The sequence below is a fragment of the Peromyscus maniculatus genome, chromosome 12 (genome assembly GCF_049852395.1).
Source record: "Peromyscus maniculatus bairdii isolate BWxNUB_F1_BW_parent chromosome 12, HU_Pman_BW_mat_3.1, whole genome shotgun sequence".
Lineage (NCBI taxonomy): Eukaryota > Metazoa > Chordata > Mammalia > Rodentia > Cricetidae > Peromyscus > Peromyscus maniculatus.
Window position 1 is genome coordinate 43771838 of NC_134863.1, and position 15062 is coordinate 43786899.

Sequence of the window (15062 nt, forward strand, 5' to 3'; positions counted from 1 at the left end):
TTTAAAAAATCTAAAAAACCTGATGTGGCAATTGCTCCTGATCAGCTGAATTCCAGGTAGTACAAACTACCCATTTAAAAAGATAGAGGCTGTTTTAATATTAAATTTTGTCAAGAACTTAGAGAAGAAAGTAAAAATAAAAAAGGTAGATTTTCAGTCTGAAATGATAACAAAATTCTAAAACCCAAATGTGGAAAGAATTCAAATTCCTAGAGGATAAAGAGAAAAATAGAAACATTGATCCACAGTGAATCACTTTTCTATAGGCCCTTATCTACGCCCATTAGAAACTGAGTGTGTTTGTAACCTTCAGCTTTAGTAATAGTGGCCACTAACTGTAAGCCAGTGGTTGGTATCAGGCATAATGTATGGAAGTCACATCATACAGTTGGTGCACTAAAATTTGCTCTAGTTCAAGGTATGTATGGTGGTATTTTATTTGTATTGAAATGTGATTTTATTTGTATGTTAATAAATAAAGTTGCTTGGGGGTCAGAGCAGAGCTGGGCATTCATGGTGCATGCCTTTAATCCCAGCACTTGGTAGAAGAGCTAGGTAAATCTCTGTGTGGTCAAGGATACAGTCAGCATTAGAGACACACACCTTTAATCTCAATACCATAGAAGACCTGGAGGGCTGTACATACAGGCAGTGATGAGGCAGTCATGTGTTTGGGTTTACAACCAATGAGAAGGCAGAACAGAAAGACTATATAAAGACAAACACACAGGAAGTAGGTCTCTTTCAGAGAGGTAGGACCACCCCAGGAGGAAGGGTAAGGTTTTAGCTCTGAGCTCTGACCTCTTGGCTTTCTTCTTTACATTGGTTCTGTGTTTCTTATTTAATAAGACAGTTGGTTACATCTACAGGTATGAATGGCTGACACTGCATGAGAAGCAATAACTTTACTTATGAACTCCTGTGGTGATATATATTTTTTCCTAAAAAAATTCTTGATAATAAATAAAGTGATCTTTTTCCCAGACCTTGAAGCCAAATTAATAATTGCCTTGAGGTCATTTAAAACATTGTAGTATTACCTTGCTATTTTATTGTTCTGTTGTGTACTCAGAATGTGTCTAAGTTTAATCTTCCTTAAAGAGAACAATGAAAGCTGGGCAGTGATGGCACACATCTCCTTTATTCCAAGCACTTGAGAGGGAGAGGCAGATTGATATCTTTGATTTTGAGGGCAGCCTGGTATACAAAACAAGCTTCAGGACAGCCAGAGTAACACTGAGGAACCCTGTCTCAAAAAACCAAGAGACAGAGAGAGGGGTGGGGGAACAATATAACCATCCTTACTATGCCTTGAATTTCTCATGCAATCAGGTTTTAATATTTAAGGTAAATGGATAGCTTTATTTTTAAACTAGGTATTCTTTCCATTCCCCTGATGAAGACTAATATATGTATGTATATTTGTGTTGTGATAATCATTCATTGAAAGCAGACGAGAGGTTAAAAGCAACCTTAAACAAAGCAATTATCCCATATATGTTGGAAGCATCATCTTTTTTTTTTTTTTTTTTTTTTTTTTTTTTTAGTTTTGAGTGCTATTCTGTGCAGGTAAAACTCTGGTAGAGATTTATGTAGAGAATCTTTCATTTCTTTCCCATGCCATACTTTTCTGTGCTGTTCAGTAATCAGGGCACAAAGCCCTTTGTTTGGATCAAATGGAAGATGCAGTGGGTGAAATGGAGAAATCAAATTTGCACTTGCTCTTCATAAATCTACTCCAAGGAAGTCACTTTATTTTCCTCCCTTAATCTGTTATTTTATGCAAACCTCATTCTTCTCTAGTAGGAAGTTGTATGTGTCTTTAGTGAGTGAGGGACAGAATGCCCTTTTGCCTTGTTCAAAATACAGGTGAATTAGAGTCTAGGAAGCCATAGTAAATTCAGTTCCTACCCATGCCTTTTCTTTCAGTGACACTGAACAAAAATCGTCTGCTTTTGGGAGCTTGAGGAAAATGACATTAATACAAAGTACTCTGCAGAAATGAAAATCAGAAATTCATTGGCACTGTGGAGAGGCAAGACACTCATCTGAATCCAGACTTCTCACAATAATGAGAAAACATACACAGCACTGGGGAGGTACAAAAGCATTCCACTTTACCATCCACTGATCACAGGTGTACAAGTCTTAGGTAAGTCCAAGGCTAGAGCTGAACTGAATAGTGTCTCTCACTCCTACTGTGAACCTATCAATAAGATGAAAGGCCTTTCATGTGCTAGGAATAGGCAAAGAGCTTAGAAAAATGACGCCTCTACTTTTTAACTGTGTAGTTTTTGAAAATCCATTCACCAATTTAGGCTTATATGAACTTTAGAAAATAGTAATGTAATACTGGAAAAGTGTGAAGACTTAGGAAACACTTATTTTAACAATAGCCGCAACAAAATAACTCAGATAAGAACATATCATCATCAAAAAGCTTCACAGAAAAAGAGAAACTCTCATTTCCTTACATAAACATTATTTACCTAGGCTATTCTATTTCTTTACAAACAATGTTAACTAATATAAATTTTATTAAATATCTGTGAAAAAACAGGAAAATTATTGGTTGCCAAAGGCGAAGGTAGTTAAGTCAATTTAGAGATTGGTCATACTATAAAATTATCTAGAAGTTTACAAATATTTGTGGTTAATATGTTAAAGAATCTAAGAGAAAGTTAGCTTTATGACCCAATAATTAAAACAAAGACAAATTATCTATATAAAAATGAAAATTCTGGTAATAGAAAAATATGATTTTGATACATTTATTTCCATAATTTATATTTCAGGGAAAAGCTGTCTTACGTAGAGATCAGTTATAGAAATCTTTCAAAGCAACACAAAAATATAATATAGCAAAACATCCATAAAACTATTTACATTATCATTGATATTCTTTTAAAAAAGGATTCAGTGTTTTTTTTTCTTTTTAATATGCATGGGTGTTTTCCCTGCACATATGTCAGTCTGCCATATAGTTACTGCCTGTGCAGGCCAAGAGATATCAGATGCCTGGGAATAGAGCTACAGAACCAGAGCTACAGCTATGAGCTGTTGTTTGGATGCAGAGAATTGAACTTCAATCCCCTGGAAAAGTATCCAGTACTCATTACTGGTGAACCATCTCTCCAAATCCCTTTAACTGATAGCCTAGAAAGAGAAATTTTAGCAATCATTTCTTAAACACTTAGTTACCCAATTTTGATTGAGTATTTCAAAATAATACCTCAAATCAAAGAAATTTAGAGTATGAAACTAAGAAAAATGCAAATAATATCGAGTAAAAAACAAAATAAAAAAATCAAACCCCTGTTGCTCTGTAATGTGGAAAACAGATATAAGAGGGGAAAAAAAAAGAAATCTTGAAATCAAAGAAAAATAAATGTTGCATAGAACAGAATAAAATTTCAAACAAAGCTTTAATTCTGCTGCAAATGGAAATACAAAGATCAGGAATTCAGAAATAAAAAGTATTTTATAAATTTACATTATAAAATATATCTCTAAATTAAAAATAAAAGAACTATAACTAAATATATTTCTAATGTTCTTCCCTTAAAACAAATAATTATGGAAACTATGAAATAATAATAAAATGGGAAATTCAAAATGAATTTATAAAACAATAAAAATCAAGTAAATTGTTAAAATTTAAATACAAACTTAATATTCTTTATAACTTTAAAATCTGATTACATAAATAAATATAGTAAAATATATATTTTGATAGAATAAAAATATATAGCACTATACAAGAATGAATTAGAAAGATGTTATTTATTATTATACACTATTATAGACATTCTACCTGACTTGGCAGTAGAATGATTATATTAAAGATAGATTATAAAGGCTACAGATGATCTGCTTCAACAAAAGTAACTCAGAACAAAATATGGTGTGCTTCTAGTTAGTGAATAATGAAGACAGATCACAAACATACAATATATTTATTTATCTTGAATACCACACATGCAAAGAGAAAACATGCAAATGATGGATTTTAAACTTAGCTATATTGATAATCATATTAAATATTGATTGTACAAAATTCCAGTTAAAAGCAGAATTTGTAAGATTTGATTCTCAATAAACATCATGCTTATTTTTCTGATTCTTACAGGAAATGTCCTTCAAGTAACAGGAGATGAGAAATACTACCCCTCACTAGGGAAGCTTCTATGTATAGCAAATGCAGACCGTCACAGAAAAAACAGAACTGAAAGCAATACAGAGATCAGTGGATTTTGGGGAGCCCAGAGCCACTGTATACATCTACATCACAGCTCTGGAATCTGTTGCTCATGGACTATCAAGGAAGATGAGGCAGAAAGACCTTGAGAGCCAATAGACCTGAAGTCTGTTGTAAAAATATTCTCTTCTAGAAACAGCTGCATTAAAAAGGTCCATTAAAGCAGCAATCTCAATAAACTTGCTACACTAAATGGAATAAGAAATCATGAAGTCCCATCCATAGACAACAAATTATAGCCATCTAATGACTGCTGGGAGAGGGAGAAGAAATCCTTCTTTGGTTTTCCATTGAAAAGTTGTCAGCCCTGAAACCAAACAACAAAAATGGACTTAGCAGATTGTATTTATATATTTATTCATATATATGTAATAATAATAATCAAAGATAAAAGAGACTATTAGTTCTGTGTTTATAAGGGAAGAAATGCGAGGGTACTCAGGAGGGGCTTGTACAAGGAAAGAGAAGGGAGAAAGTGATATATATTTCTATTTGAATATAAAATGCATGCAATTTTTTAAAAAGATATAATAGAAACTCTACAGGAGGAAGCTCTACTATTGATTAGAAGATGGTTAAAGTAAGTGAGGGACAGTGGATGTGACTCACAGTCTTTCATTATGTTTGGATCTACACTGAGTGCAAAAGGAGGTCACCTAACTGGACTGTTATTATAATTTCTGAATATTAGTGAGATTATATAAAGATAGGTGTGGATTCAGATAATTAATAAACTCCTAATTTGTTCTTGTTATTCTTGAACTTTAATTATGAGTCACATTTAATGTGATAAGGTAGAATTGTCTCATAAACACACAAGTATGTGACCAAGTAGGGTAAAGAAAATATGTACTGCAAATAAATTATTTATGGAATTGTCGACATAAAGCTGAAAAATAAAAGACAAGATAAGTAAAATAAAGACAAGAAAAGTAGAGATAATCTTAAAAGAAAGCTGAGAAAAAATGAGCAAGCTATATCCAAAATATGTACAGTGATTAGAATGAGTACAAAAACCAAATGGTTTCATGTCATGGGAATTATATTAACTGTACCAAATGACATTGTAAATCCATCAGAAATGAGACAGAAACAATAGTATAGAAATGAATATGGTAGTTTACCATGCAAATTTTATTCCATATTCAGAGAGCTGTTGATTGGGAGCCCTCATCTCATAGAATTTTTCATATATAGCTGACAAGATCATATATTCTTTCTACAGTGGACCTAAACTTGGTGACTGGGCAATGTGAGACCACATTTTTTTATACCTTTCTGACAAAACAGACAAAAAAGACATTCCAGTTTCTGAAAGCTTCCTTGTTACTTCATCCAAGGTAGATTTTCCTTTACTCCAAACCTAATTCTTTTCCTTCACTGGCATGTATTCCTGATTAAATTTTCAACAAGTCAGTTTTATCCAAATGTCTGCTTTCCAGATAGCAAGGTGCAATTGTTGATAATGATAATGACAGGGAATGTAGGCATCATGCTGAGATTTTGAAGCTGGCTTATGAGCTGCCCAGATGGTAAGAGCATTTTACCTGGTGATTGTTGAACACAGATAGCCCTGTATGACATTACAATTGTTATATTTTTCACCCATGGAGAACTTGGATGGAAAAAACAACTGTAGAAGGACAAAGTGGAAGTGAGTAATTTTCATTCAAAAACAAAAATAGTAGATTGGTGATTTCTGAATTGGATGGTCCATCCTTAGAATACTTTTATGAACATTTTGGGAAAATATGATAAAAAGTTAAGGGTAATTAATAAATAAAGTCTAAATGTGAAAGCTAGAAAGCCTTTCTTTGGAACTCATAAATATTTTGTCTCCTGCAGCTAGAGGGCAGAGAAAGATGATGATCAGGTTCAGAATTAAGCTTCTGCATGGCAGAACTTCAAAGAATGTTCCAATTCCAATGGGGGCAGTTTCCCCTTGTCAAGGTCAGAATTCTTACTGGGAAGGAATGTAACTGAAGTCTCTGAGAGGAAACATCTGTGTTCTACTATAAGACTCCATAAAACTCTTGCATTCCTTTGAATTTGCAAGTTTGTAATAGAAGTAGTGTGCTGTCCTTGGCTTGTAGGAATAACAAACAATTTCCTTCTCTACAAAATGAAGTAGAAGTTACGTTCTTGTGAAGAGGCAGAAGGTATGACACTTCACCAGAGCAAACACATATTTCAACTTCTTTTCTCTGAGATAATGACCAGTGTTAAATGTCAGTACATACAATTCAGACAACTCCCATGCCAGCTAAGAGAAGGTAGGGATGATAAATACTTGGTTGGTCAATAAGTTACAGAGGAAGTTGGGAAAGCATATAAGGAAGAGAAGTTATTAGGTTAAAAAGAACAGAAATTTTATCAATGTGGAGAGTCTTCATTTCTACTACAGATCTTAATAATACAGAAGAAGCTCCAACAAAAATCATGGTGCTTCCCAAGCACTTTCTCAGCAGCTTTTGGACCTTTTCTCACACAGAATATCACATGGCTTCAGGTGGGTGGAATTGTGACTATTGTCTAAAAATCTCACTATTCTCCATTAATAACAGTGCTATCGCCTGGGTCTTAAATGTCCCCTCAAAGACCTATCTTTGAATGATGTGGCCCCTGGAATGGCACTATTGGAAATTATAAGAAGTGGGGCTAAGAGAAAGTGTTTTTTAATCCCTTCAAGAATGGCCTTGAGGGAATTATAGATACCAAGTGTCTCCCCCCACTCCCCCCCCCCGCTCCTTTTAACTTTCTTGTTTTTGTTGAGCAGTTTGGTGCCATTATGTACCCCTGCAGAGGTGTGCTGCCTCATCACAGACCTCAAAGCACTATATTCAGTCAATCAGGAAATAGAAATTTTAAAATCATGAATCAAAATTATTTTTTATATAATTGGTTTGTCTTAGATACCTGTTATAGTTGAATGTGAATGATGAACACAATCAGGGAATATAAGAAATAAAACCATCCAAATCAAAAAGAAAGAAAGATAATTTTCTGTTTGCAGGTAACTGATACTTTATATAGAGAATCTAGTCTCAGAGCTGAGGAGATGGCATGATGATGAAGAGCGCTTGGTGTTCTGGCAGAGGTTCTGGGGTCTGACTCTAACACCCATATTAGATGGCTTACTATCCTACTGTGACACCAGTTCTGGGACATGCCTGATGTTCATATTTCTGCATCTCTGGACATCGTCAAGCATGTGTGGTACATACACACACGCAGACATCTCCAAACTCATCCACAAATAATAAGTAAAATGTTAATATTGGGTTAAGCAAAATGAAAAAAATAAAAATAAAGGATATATATGAACGATATGGCTAAACTGCTGCCCATTATCAAACTCAGGAAACTTTCAAGACACAAAATTGATATACAGGAGTCTATATTATGTGATTTTCACAGAGTCCATACTTCAGTCTAGTACCAGATGTATATGAACCAATCTGTTGCTCCTTCATACCCATCACTATATAATTCAAAGTCAAGTAACTGGTAATGACTTTGAAATCTACAGATAATTATGGTGATCCTCCCTTACCAAGGCTCCCTTGGCTACTGATGCTGCTAAAGGTTCAACTTTCTCACAGGCACCAGCACTTGATTTTGTGCTTTGAGGGGAAGAAATGCTATGGTCATGGTATGATGCTTGGGATATCAATCCAGCCCAGGTTACAGTGGCAAATAAAATACTTTAATCAATAAAACAATTTCCATAAAATTATGTAATTATATGGCTGTTTTTATATAATAATAATAAATTTATGGGGCTGGAAAGATTTCTTAGTGGATAAAAGCAATTATTCTCCTTGTAGAGGGCCAGCTTTCAATTGCTAGTACATGGCTCACAACCATCTATAACACTAGTTTCAAGGCATATGATGTCCTGTTCTGATTTCTGGAGCCATGCTTGTAATGCACATATATTCATTCATTCGAAACACTCTAATATAAAAATATAATAAGAACATCTAAAAAATCAAAAACAATAAATCTGCATCACCTGCTGCTCTGGTTTTCTACCATGAGTTCCTGCCCTGATGTTCTTCAGTGATGAACTGTGATGTGAGACTGTAACCTGGAATAAATGCTTCCCTGCCAAAGGGAATGTCTCATCACAGCAATAGGAACCGTGACTAAAACATGTAGAGATTCAATATTGACTTAAATGCCTTGTATATCGAACATTTCATTGTACTTGAGAGTTTTTGTTTATTTTGTTTTATTTAAATATTTTGGAGTAGTAAAGTTTTGATATTACTTTTTTATAGATCTGAGACTTAGACAAGGTAATCAGTCTACTTCAGACAGGAAATTGGCGGACACCAGAGACAGAATGAAAATTCAAGTCATTGGATATTTTCAGATATGATCTTCTCAAAACATCTTGTTTGTAAATCAATATCCTTCATTCTGTCATTGAGGATGGATCCTGAGTCAATTATTAGGATTCTATTGATTTTAGCACTTATAATTTTGATTGATGTGATATATAATATATTTTTAAATATTATATATATATTATATATATTATAGTTTACAATGAGACTTAAAAAAACTTACTGCAGTGTTCTACGCAGCAGAAACTTTATTTGTACAGTTTTAGGTTGCCAACATGTATTACCATAAGATGCTTATTTAAAGTACACCTCCAACCATGAACAAAGATGGGGATTGAAAGAACAAGTGGTGCATGCTTGGATGACTGTATATGAAAGGTAGGGAGGGGATCCACCAGTCTTTAGGAGACCTGTGGTATCTGGAAACAGCCAGGAGGAGGAGAACTGGAATGTTAAGGTAGTATGTGTGAGAGGAGGAGGTTTCACAGAATGTCTGGCATTGTAATGGAAATGACAGTTCCTGCTTACTGGAATTTCCACTTCAGGGGAGAGCATCATCTATTGTGTATGTCCACAAGTTGAACAGTGGAACAGGCAAGCCCTATGGAGCCATTGAAGTGACTGAGGTAATGAGTTCCTTTGCTTTCAACCTTTAAGGAAATTTTTGTTTCCTAACTTTCTCCTTCTGCATGTCCAACAGTTGTTTGCTGAGAGGGTACAAGTTTACATTTCTCACACTTTGATGGCTTGATACTTGATCAGAAATCTGATCATGTCAGCTCCTTACGTGTCACACTGAAAACCTTTATTTGAATTTATTTAATTAAGATAGGACCACAAAAAAATTCTGTTATTTCTCACATTCTTTCAGCTATTTTATTACTAATATCCTCAGGCTTTGTGTTTGGTGAGATTATAATATTAGGACTCAGTTTTGATTCCTCAGGGTTTCATGCAGTTACAACTGAAATTATATTTGTTCACATTTAAAATGTTGTGCATAAGGACCTATTGTTAATGAGAAGGCTTTTAATCTAAGGTCCTCTGTAAGAGCAACCATTCTCCTAGCCCCCTTTTTTGAAGTTCTTAATTCATGTCTCTCAGTCTTCTACGCATGACAATCTTTGAAGCATGACTTACTTTTCAGTATAATTTGTAATATTATTCCTTAAAAACTTATTATTTATGTAGTTTGTGTGTAGGGAACATGAAAGTATGGGGGATGGCTTTTGTATGTCTGGCACTATTTAAGAAGTCAGAGGAAAATTTTCCAAAGCAGATTCTCATCGAGTCAGGTTAATCTTATTTCTTCAGTTCTGCATATTCCAGGCTAGATGTGGCCTATACGATGCTCCTGTCTCCATCTTATATTTCCACATAAGACTGTAGGACTTCTACCAGTGATGTATTTGTGTGGTGTGTGTGTGTGTGTGTGTGTGTGTGTGTGTGTGTGTGTGTGTGTTCCGGCTTGAACTCAACTAGTCATTCATGCATGGCAAGTTGGTTATTATGTCCACCTTTTTTATGCATCCAGTACAGACCTGGATATTTCCTCTCAGCTTGCATTGTTTCAATTGAACCACACTTTCTATGTTGACAATGGTAAGAAAACACCAGCTTTTCAAACATGGCACGGTGAAACAGAAGAGTGTGAAATCAGTTTTCTAATAGTCAGCTTCTCAACGTCTGCTTAAACTATACTTGGTAGAAATACATTTCATGGTAGGAGACGTTTAATTATTCTTTAATAAATAACATCAGGAAACTAAATTCTTAGAATTATGTAGCATGGAGAGTTATTTTCTCTTCCCTGGCAACTTTGAACGTCTGGAGCAAAAGACAATAAGGCTGAAAGATATTTTAATAGGAAATGTATTGAGTTACATAACATCATTTTCCCTCCAAGCACGGACAGTGAGTGACACTGCATGCACTGGAAGATGCCCCAATTTCCTTGGTCATTCAGGCTCTGCAGTGCCACTCACTTCCGGGACCTTTCTGCTTCAGTTGCCCCTGGTTCAGATTCAACAATCACCCTTTGTTTAGTATTCCCATATCTGAACTGAACCTGAACTTCTCTGAGGCTGAGCCCAGGTAATTTTTCATCTGTGAACGCTGTTCTTCCTTTTCTGCCCACACAGCAGGTAATGGATCTTAGAAATGGGCTGAAAACTCCTCTCTATCACATTCCTAAAGAGCATCTCTCGCTTCAGCGCCACCCACCTACTGGCCTGGCACTCATACCACGAGCCGCTATAGTCTCTGCCTTCTGAGGATTTATGGGCCATGAAGTCATCACAGGCTCCTTAGCCAACTCTCAACTTGTGGCTTTGCATCAAATCGTCTTTGTAATTCTGCCAAGAGAAGGGAATGCATCTTTTCCCCTGAGAATTCCAAACTTTCTTTCTTACTCTTGATTTATGAAAAAAAATAAAAATAAAATAACTTTCTCTGTGCTGGTCAGAAAGCCATCACTAATTTTCCTTAAATTTCTATCCCCAGCTATGTTTATGGTCTTTTCTTTGCCACTCTTTCCTACTCTACATTTTTCTTTTTATGTCTCAATATTATACTGTGATACAGCTATCTTAATGAGGTCCACTCCTATTTCTGTGCCTTGACAAAGACATATATTATCCAAAAGAAGAAGATTTTTTAAAAAGATGATCAGCATTGAGGACATCTTCCATCATTTTCCATGTCCATCATGGTTTTCTAATTAGGTTCCTTCATCACACAACAAATGGTTTTCCTCCACTGTGTAATGTGCGTTTAGTCTTATGGGTGTTCTTTACATGAGTAACTCACATGTGGGGATGTTTCTCAATTTAGGCTTCTGGTTTTAAAACTCTTTCTCGGTAATAGATTTGGCCATATTAGGAGTTTATTGAGTGTCTCTGCTCATCGGTATTCTTTGTTTGATATCAGATTAAAACTGCTCTAAATTCCAGCCCCCATGCAGCTCAGTCCGAATGGCTGCTTCATCTCTTTACCTTAGACAATAAGAGAAAGTGACAGGAGAACAGAGTTTGCAAATCTGCTCAAGACTTGTGCAATGATTTTTTTACTTTTCCTCTAATAAGTGAAAATTTGAAATCATAAAGACCTTGTAGTATACTTAATTAGAAAGACACAGTAGAATCTGGAAATGTACTTACAATTTTTAGGCATTTTGGTACAGGTATTTAAAAATCTACTGAAACACATTTTTCTTTTTAAAAAAATAGTTTAAATGTCAAGGGATTCATTCATAGTGATGAGCATCGACAGATACTTTACTGAGTGATAAATACAATGTTAAGAACTTCAGTACTGGTTCTGGAAAATTTCAGGCATCAGTCAGGTATGTTCTGTGGGGTCTCTGGATGCTTTATGTATTACGTAATCCAGAAAGTTTTCATTATCTTTCTACACTGACACTGATTAAATACAGCAGTAACCATTGTCAGGGTTCAATAATGAAAAAGTACAAATAAGTAAATTAAAATAAACTATTTTATTGCAGTTCACCATCATGTCCAATACAAGCATAGAGATCCTAAATACAAATCTAGAAAACCAGTTTTAAAGAAGAAGATGTTGGGAGTGCAACTCTTGACATCAACAACCAGAAATACCAAACAATATGCAAAAACGTGATTATAGAATAAATACCCAAACTAACTTTATTTGGCCAGAGACTTGTTCCTATCCACTAAGGTATGGGTCATTAGCTTATAAGGTAGCATTATCACAGTATAATGAATTATCAAACAATAAAAACCAAAATAAAAAAAATAAGGACTAGAAAGCATATAGAATAATAATAAAGTGATATGATTTGAAAGCACTCTCTCCAAAATTCAAGCTGAAATGTAATCCCCATTGTAGCAGTATCAGTGTATGGATCATTCTGAGCAGGTGGATTATAAAACCTATTATTGTTATTGTTATTATTATTATTATTATTATTATTATTATTACTATTAGTTAGATTCCTGACCTATTTACTGTGCCCCACTGTGTGAGGATGTAGTAAGGAGGGGTGATCTAGAAACATATATAGGCTCTTATAGGGCACATAAGGTCTTTCATCTCAAAGTTCCCAGAGTCTATACATTCAAGAAATATTTGTTTTCTTTTTAAAGAGTCTAGTGTTGTGCAATAATTATTTTATAATAGTAAAAATTAAATAAAGAAAGCAAGATATTTTACCTTTTGTATATAGTACATATGATGTACTATTGTTTTCCTTCCATTTCACTAGTCGTGATTATACACAATTTCCCTGATAATTGTTTTAATGTATCTCAGTAGGTCAAGATAATGTATAATTCAGCCATGAATTAAGCTCCAGGACTACATGTAATACAATGAGATACTTGCTCTCCATTGAAAATGAAGAGATACCATCATTCTTGAAAAAAGTCACTGAAATTAACATATAATCCAACTATCCCAAGTTGTTGTCATTTGAATATGTAAAATATTTTAAGTTTGATCTTTAAAATATAGCATTATTGCTGTGTTTCAAATGCATCACCAATGGGCAGGACTATTAATTATTTCCCTTCCCTGGCAGCTTTCATAGTAATGTCTGGTATTGTGTAGCTAGACTACAACAGCAGGTTTAGATCCAGATCAAATCGAGTGAGCCTTGTGTCCTAAGTGCCTAGTGTCTTCAATAGTATCTTACCTTCAACTTCTGAGGGGCAACCAAGATATTGTAAGCAATGGCTTACAATATTTTGGATGTCACTTGAACTACCCTGACCAACTACTGGAAAACAGGCTTCTTGTGCTGGCAGCTTAGAGTTTGTTACTGCACAGTTCTTGTAGGAAACATTGCCAACCTAAATGGTATAACATCCGTGTGTGTGTGTGTGTGTGTGTGTGTGTGTGTGTGTGTGTGTGTGTGTGTACGCATGCACGTGCACGCACGTTGTATATAAATTTACATATATATATATAAAATACTATTGTTCCTTGAATCTTTATGATAATAATAAAAAAGGAAACTTTGTGTTATTTGCCCCTGATCCCTCCTTTCTTTTGGTAGCAACATCTCTCTACTCTCTCTAGAGAAGTGTAACTTCTCATGAAAGCAATTTTTTTCATTTTCTTTTTTACAACAAATAAAAAGCATCACAAAGAGTCACAATGGTCAAAGTTCAGAGAACACCTGAAAGTGGGGTGCCCTAGATTAATTATACTATCTATAATATAACTCCTATACCTTAGGTTCAGAGAAAATAAAAGAAGGAGTAGAAAGATTGCAAGAACCAAGGACCAGGGCTTATCATTCATAAGAGTGTATTTAACATATGACAGGAAAGTTATCTCACAAAGTTTCAACAATCTGGCCATCTAAACAAGCCTGGAACAATAATAACATCAGATAGTATACCAATGTAGTTGAAGGAAATCGCACAATGCTCCATCACTAGGTGAATAGCTACAGACAATCTATCACTTCTTGGCAAAGTTAAAATCAGTCTTCCCCAGAGTGAGCCCCTAATTAGTTATACAATACTAGCTGCCCAACCTGTAAGACAAATACATACTATACATACTACCAACACTAAATTAATTTGGCAGGTTATATGTATGTGTGTGTGTGTGTGTGTGTGTGTGTGTGTGTGTGTGTGTGTAAGCATGTTATAATGTTTTTTAAAATGAGAAAAAAAAGAAAACTGATTTAAAAGAAAAAAGAAAAAAAACACCTGAGAGCTTGTGTACTGATTGATGTCTTATATTATTCTAGTTGAGAAAAGACAATTATATAGGGAAAGTTAATAAAGATATTTCAGGAGTATTTACTTTTTTTGAAATGAAAAAAAAAACACACCACACTACTTGTGAAACTTACTGATGGTCACTTTGTTTTGACAGTTAAGAAGAAAATTGTTATAATTAAGAGAAGAAAGAATACATATGCAGTATTTTAAAATCACAATATCAGTAGGAAATTTAGCAATGCTTGTTTTAAGTAAAAATTTATACTGAAAAAGTTGACTAAATGTATGGTGAGTTGAACATGTACTCCACTGATTAAATAAAAGTCCATTTATATGTCTTGTAGCTTTTGAAAAGGGAGATGTAGGGAGAACTCAAAACTGATTATTGATTTTTCTTGCTCAATGACTAACTTCCAGAAATTGCATAAATTAATGATAAACTTCTGAAGTGGTATCCCATTTTAGTAAACCAAGAGTTAATAAAACTGGACAAACCATCCCAACATTTACTTATCTTTCAGCATTAAGGAAAAAACAACAAAGCAAAGCAAAACAAAACAAACCAAACCAACAAAAAGGTCAAATCCTTAAGCATTAGTGCAGTTACACTGGCATAATTTGCTTTTCAGAAACCCATATTTAGTGTGGCCACAGACCATAGGACAAGTCCTGTGGTGTCTGAGGGCAGCAGGGAGAACATCTGGTTTTCAGTTTTGCCAAAGCACCAATCATCTA